The following is a 6,175-nucleotide window of genomic DNA, read 5'->3' as shown; positions in this document are numbered from 1 at the left end:
CAAATCTCTTTATGTATTAATCTCTTCATATACAAATCTCTTTATGTATTAATCTCTTCATATACAAATCTCTTTATGTATTAATCTCTTCATATACAAATCTCTTTATGTATTAATCTCTTTATATACAAATCTCTTTATGTATTAATCTCTTCATATACAAATCTCTTTATGTATTAATCTCTTCATATACAAATCTCTTTATGTATTAATCTCTTCATATACAAATCTCTTTATGTATTAATCTCTTCATATACAAATCTCTTTATGTATTAATCTCTTCATATACAAATCTCTTTATGTATTAATCTCTTTATATTATTAATATAAAGCAGAAGCATGTCACTTATCAATATAAAGTAGAGGCATGTCATTTAGAAATAAATAATTTTTGAAAGGTGAATAAAAGGAAGTCCATTTAGTTTTTTTAAATAGAGTGAAAGTATATTCGACTTAAATCAGTCAAGAACTTTGTTTGCTCAGTGCGCATATCACAAAAACGATTGGATGTTGTTATAGAATTAGGTTGGTATTACCAGAAAACATAACTGTCAGTATTTTGAGGTTTTATATAGATCATTAGCATCAGCTAAAAATACCAGGGGTCTTAGTATAAACCTTTGCGAAACTTTGCGTTATTCATAGACAAATTGTTTGCAATGGTTTAAATAGCTTTTAAGTAGTATACTTTTTTTTTAAATTTAATTTTGTTCATATTATTTTTTAGCTCTTTAATCAATACTAGATTGTCAACGATGTACATATTTATTATACATAGTTTATTCTCCGTTTAAATAGCATAAAAATAAAAAGAATCTAAGAAACATAAAAATGAATAAAAAAATAAAAATAAAAAACAAAAAATTAATAGTAGTAGTAATAATAATAAATGCTTTCAAGAGTTTTAAAAAGTAGCGCAACATATAAGAATTTTATTATATAAACTTTAATAATAACTATTCCGGCAGCATGTTGTTTTAATGTCAAAGTTTTAATGTCAGGAATTAAAACTTTGCTGATAATACAATTTTTTTTTCCAACTCTTTACAACAACTTAATGATTAAAAGTTTATTTTAAGTTTTTTCTGATTAAATTTTCAATTGTTAAAAACTTTTTATTGTTATCGAATAAACTCATCTAACTATAAACTTTAAATTTTCTGCGATATAAAAGAGAACAACACAGCCTCGTTTTTCGCGCATGACGTGCGAGCGAGATTAGAAGATGGATATTCAAATTAGATTTTGCGTCTTCAAAGTCACGTCGTATTTTAGTTCAATTAATAATTCATTTAATAAAATGTTTGAAAAGTGAAGCTTTGAACATCTTTATTTATGGTAAAAATTTAAATATACTGGCTTTATTTTCGGGTCAAAGTTTATACAAACAATGTAACTTTGTATAATTATAAAACTTTATGCTATTCAGAAAAAAATTTTTATAAAAAAAAAAAGAAGGTTATTAAATATTTATTCCCCAAAATACTGCTTCATGGCTCTCAAAACTTTACTACGACTGCTATTAACAAAAATACCTTTTTTTAATAGCAGCATTTAAACCGTACTTAAATTTTTCAAAAATTTCTTTACATTTAGAATACCAATATGTTACTGTGTTTTACCAATTTTGAAATTTACGTTTTGAAAGTGTTTCTAACAATATAACTGTACGCTTCACTTCATTTTTGCATTGATAATATAATTGTGCGCAAAAAAAAAATATATTCATTTAACCAAAGGAATAACAATGTTCTTTGTTCTGTTTTTTATGTTTAATAGCGGAATCTCTTGCAAACATGGAAACAACCTTTGTGACAAAACCGACGCCAAAGTATTGAATCAAAAGAGGCAAAAAAGTCCATACCCTTATTATAATTGGCAAGTACAGCAACATAAAAAAGATTTGGATATATATATTGAAACCAAGCGAGAGCATTTAGAACAACATCATGAACATGAAAAACAACATTCTGAGAGTATGAATGAAGGGCGTGAATCAACGCGTCAAGTCTGTGAAACATTAAGGGAAACCCAGGAAAAAATTGCGCTTGTTGCAAATAATGCATCCACATCTAGTATACCCACTTCTAACAATGCAAAAAAAGGTAACATTTTAACATAAATTAATAAAAACAAAAATAAAATGGACCAACTCATTCCGCGCCGAAGGCATGATAAAAATAAAGTTTTTACTTAACTATTTAGAACTGTTCCTTTATTTTTTTAAGTTTAAAGTATTTATAAACATAAATATATAACACTGATGAATAAATAAAAATGAATATAAATTTAAAATGGTTTCAATATTTTATTGGGACCATTTATTTATTAAATATCCTACAAATAATATACACATGTATTTGAATCTTTAATACCGTTTATATTTTGAATAAATGTAAGGTGTACAATGTAAGGTGTTGTAAGTGACGGTTTTTGATCACCATTTAACTTTTTTTTATTTGGTATTAAAATACATTTTAGTAAAGTTTGTAATTATATTTGGTGTGTTTTTAGGCAACATATGTTTAGTATTTTTTTATGCATATTTAAAAATAACTTCTTCACTTTATGTTTTAGGAGTGATACTTTTCAAAAATGAGGCAATTAAGTTTTTATACCACAGAAGAAGTAAACCAACTTTATGAAGTCTGATGCCGTTTGAAGATTAAATCATTGATTAATAAATAATAGAATCAACTTTTGACTTAACGCTTTCTTTGATTTATTTTGATTAACTCAAAGTCATCCAAAATATTTGTGCTGTCGAGACAAACGTTTTTGTGCTTTCTTCATACAAGTGTTTGTGCACTTATCATAAAGTGTAAATTGATATATACTTTTTTAAATAAAAACATAAATAAAAAATAGTTTTTTAGAAACAAATCATTTGAGTTATTGTTATTTAGCAGGTTATAATTGTCATTTCCACCTTATCCTGTTTTACCAAATATAACCTGATTATACAAAAAATTTCAATTGTTTTTATTCATTGGAAGTGCTACAAGTGCACAGTGCTAATATTTCAAATATTGATAATTGGCCTAATTTTATGTTATTTTTATTTTAACTTATGTAACTTTTAAGGGTCAACACATATTTATAATTAAACTCTTGTTAACATTTAACAATATTACATTTTCGGTTTCATCATTACAAGTTAAGATAACAACAACTTTTTTTATTAATTTTCTATGTTGCCTAGCTACAAAAGAATGTCTTTGATCCTCACAATACACAAAGTTTTCAATCAAAATTATCGTTCTTTTTGCGCATTTATTACTGATGCTGAACTTGTTTACTAAGCTAAATGAAACATTTTTTAATCTAGAGATAAGAAATCCCGTGAAGAATACCATTTTTAAACAGACTCGTTGTGTCCAGTGAGTATAGAAAATAGCCAAATCTCCTTTGTAATTATGTCTTCTAATATATCATTGCTGAAGAAAATAACAGCAGAGGTAGCTTCGGCAGAAATATCTGATAACTCAAGAATCGGATATATTAAAAGCTTCTCAATGATTGCAAACTTAGCATCTGCCTTTAGATAAAGATCATCTAAAAATAAGCTGGACTTAAGAAGGTAGGTGCTTAGTAAATAGCTTCAACAAGTGCTATCCCTGAGATCATATTTTTTTTCAGGAGACAAATATTTAATGACTGTAAATGTATTATGTAGTAAATTCATCAGCATTGGCCATATATCTTGCAATGTAACAGGTACCAGGTTGATAAAAATGTAAACTCTTAATAACTTGCCAATTATTCTACAAAATGCTTATAAATATTCCTACCCAGCAAGCACAGACCGTTTGCTAGACGTCTTAAGGACGTATTACGAACTTTAGACGACAATAAAACGTTGTGTAGCCGTCCCATGGACGTCTGTGCTCGCTGGGTAAAATATTCTAACTTTACCAGAAAAAGCATTACTATTTTTATAATTGCAACATAGCTGAGGAAAATTTCATGTTCCAGTGCATTAGTTACATACTCTTTAGACATCAAATAGAGTTTTTGTAGAGATTACTGCCTACAACAAGATCTTGTTTAGAAAATTATTTGAACGTTTTTATAAATATTTTTCTGTTTCTTTTTATAAATATTCATTCCATAAATTTATACAATAGACGGCAATCTTTGTTTCACTTATTATGTAAATTTTTCGAATTCTTCTGTGTTTTATCAGACGATTTAATTTTATAAAAATTTCCTTCGTATTTTCAACCTGTGTTGCATCTAAAAAACTATACTAGAATTTAAGATATGACGACTGACAAAATTATATTAAAAGCCGTTCTAAGATCAACTTCAATTGATTTTCAAAGGTACTTGTATTAGCTTGAGAAAAACATTCAATCCTTAATTAAAAGATGTATAATAGAATCCAGCTTCATGATATTTATCATCGACAAATACTTATTACTATTGTTCAAAAGTTCTTTTTTTCTGTGGTTTATGGAACTTTTTCATTTAAGCAGAAAACAAAAAACAACAACTTTCTTTAAAATTGTTTGTATTAAAAGTGCATCTTTTTTTTAAATCGCAAACTTAAATAAATTAAAAAGTTTAAGAAAAAATAATTTGAGAGTACTAAAAACAGAGAAAAAAATAAATAACAATCTGACAAAATATCAGAGAATAACTTTTAGAGAAATAAAAAACGATGAATTCCTATATAACCGTTTCACAAAAAAATAGGTTTTGCAAGAATTGAACATTCTAAAGCTTTGGGAAAAATCCGTGAACATTTAGGTGCAACAAAAGTTATAAGCAAAAACTCTACTGCCAGTTACGCGGCATAAATTAGAAGATATCTTTCAAAACTAAATAAAAAATAACGTTTTTCTAAAGAGAAGTAGGAAAAAATATATTCAAGTGATCCTATCCCACCTCGTATGTATGGAGTAGTCAAAGCTCATAAAACAGAAAAATCGCCCCTCTAAGAATAATTATTTTTACCATTGGCACACCAAACCACGGAATATCAGAATTCTTAGTTATGACAATACAACCAGTCTTAAATGAAAATCCGACACGATTTAAAAATTCTTTTGACTTTATAAAAAAAGCAGAAATCCATCAAAAATATTTGCTGATATTAAGGTTGTGATTGGGTTTCGTACAATAAATCGGTGGTCTCAAATGATAAAAGAGACAGGCTCTATCAAGTTGAAATGCCCATCAGGTTGTCCAAGATCAGTTCGAACAAATGCAAACATTCAAAAATTAGAAGTCGTCTGAAACGTAAAAAGAAGATTTCATCTCGAAAATTAGCTAATGAACTCAATATCTCCAGAACCAGTGTTCAAAGAATACTTCAAAAGGATCTCATTTTGCAGGCATACAAGCACAGAGTTGAACCATTGCTTACAAATAGTCAAAAAGTCAAGAGAATTAAATTTGCAAATTGGATAAGAAACTATTTTCGAAAAGAAAAAACACTGAAAATTTGATTTAAATGGTATGTGCAATGCCCAAAATGATCGCATATGGTCCATTAATCGTAATGAAGCTGATAAAGATGGTGGTATTAAACAGAAACAAAATTCCCTCAAAAGGTAATGGTTTGGTTGGGAGCTTGTTCAAAAGGTGTTACACTACTGGTTATTTTGGACAAAGTAAATCATGACTGGTATATAAAAAAAGTGGCCTTGAAATATGGAAACGAGATGTTTGGTGATGATTGGACATTTTAACAAGATGGGGCAACCTCACATACGCATCATTTAACTCAACAATGGTGTCATGATAATTTTCCTGCTTTTATTGACAAAAACCACTGGCCTCTAACTTCCCCCGATATCAATCCTTTAGATTATGGGATGAACTAGTTCACCAAATGAAATGGAATAAAATTAAATCAAAATTAACATTAGTTCAAGAACTTAAACGAGCTGTAAAAAACATTAGAGCAAATGTAGCTTTAGAAAGTTGTACTAGTTGGACCAATCGCTTATATCGTATGTCAAAAAAAAGGAGACCATCTACATCAAATAAATCATGTCATTTTGTAGAGAATTTAATAATAAATCTTTAAAAAAAAATTTCTAGCTTAAAAAATAACAAAGTTATAATAAAAATACTACCTATGCCATTTATCTTGGGCCAACCGTTATTTTTATTGGAACAATGAGATTCACGTGATGGAAAACTCAGGGCCAATCGGAATTTCTTC

At 27.8% G+C, this 6,175-nt stretch overlaps 1 long non-coding RNA gene across 2 annotated transcripts; it reads left to right on the top strand.

Moving 5' to 3' along the window:
- The first annotated feature begins 405 nt into the window (after nt 1-405).
- On the top strand, nt 406-2,709 carry LOC101234693 (uncharacterized). Of its 2 annotated transcripts, XR_010641624.1 has the most exons (3): nt 406-525; nt 1,780-2,105; nt 2,578-2,709. It is a non-coding gene; the product is annotated as an uncharacterized LOC101234693 (long non-coding RNA). The 2 variants fall into 2 exon arrangements; XR_010641623.1 differs by lacking the exon at nt 406-525 and having other exon boundaries at nt 1,033-2,105.
- The last annotated feature ends 3,466 nt before the right edge of the window (nt 2,710-6,175 follow it).

This window comes from Hydra vulgaris, chromosome 11 (assembly GCF_038396675.1).
Source record: "Hydra vulgaris chromosome 11, alternate assembly HydraT2T_AEP".
NCBI lineage: Eukaryota > Metazoa > Cnidaria > Hydrozoa > Anthoathecata > Hydridae > Hydra > Hydra vulgaris.
Note: the sequence above shows the minus strand (reverse complement) of the source record. Positions and strands in the feature narration are given on the sequence as shown.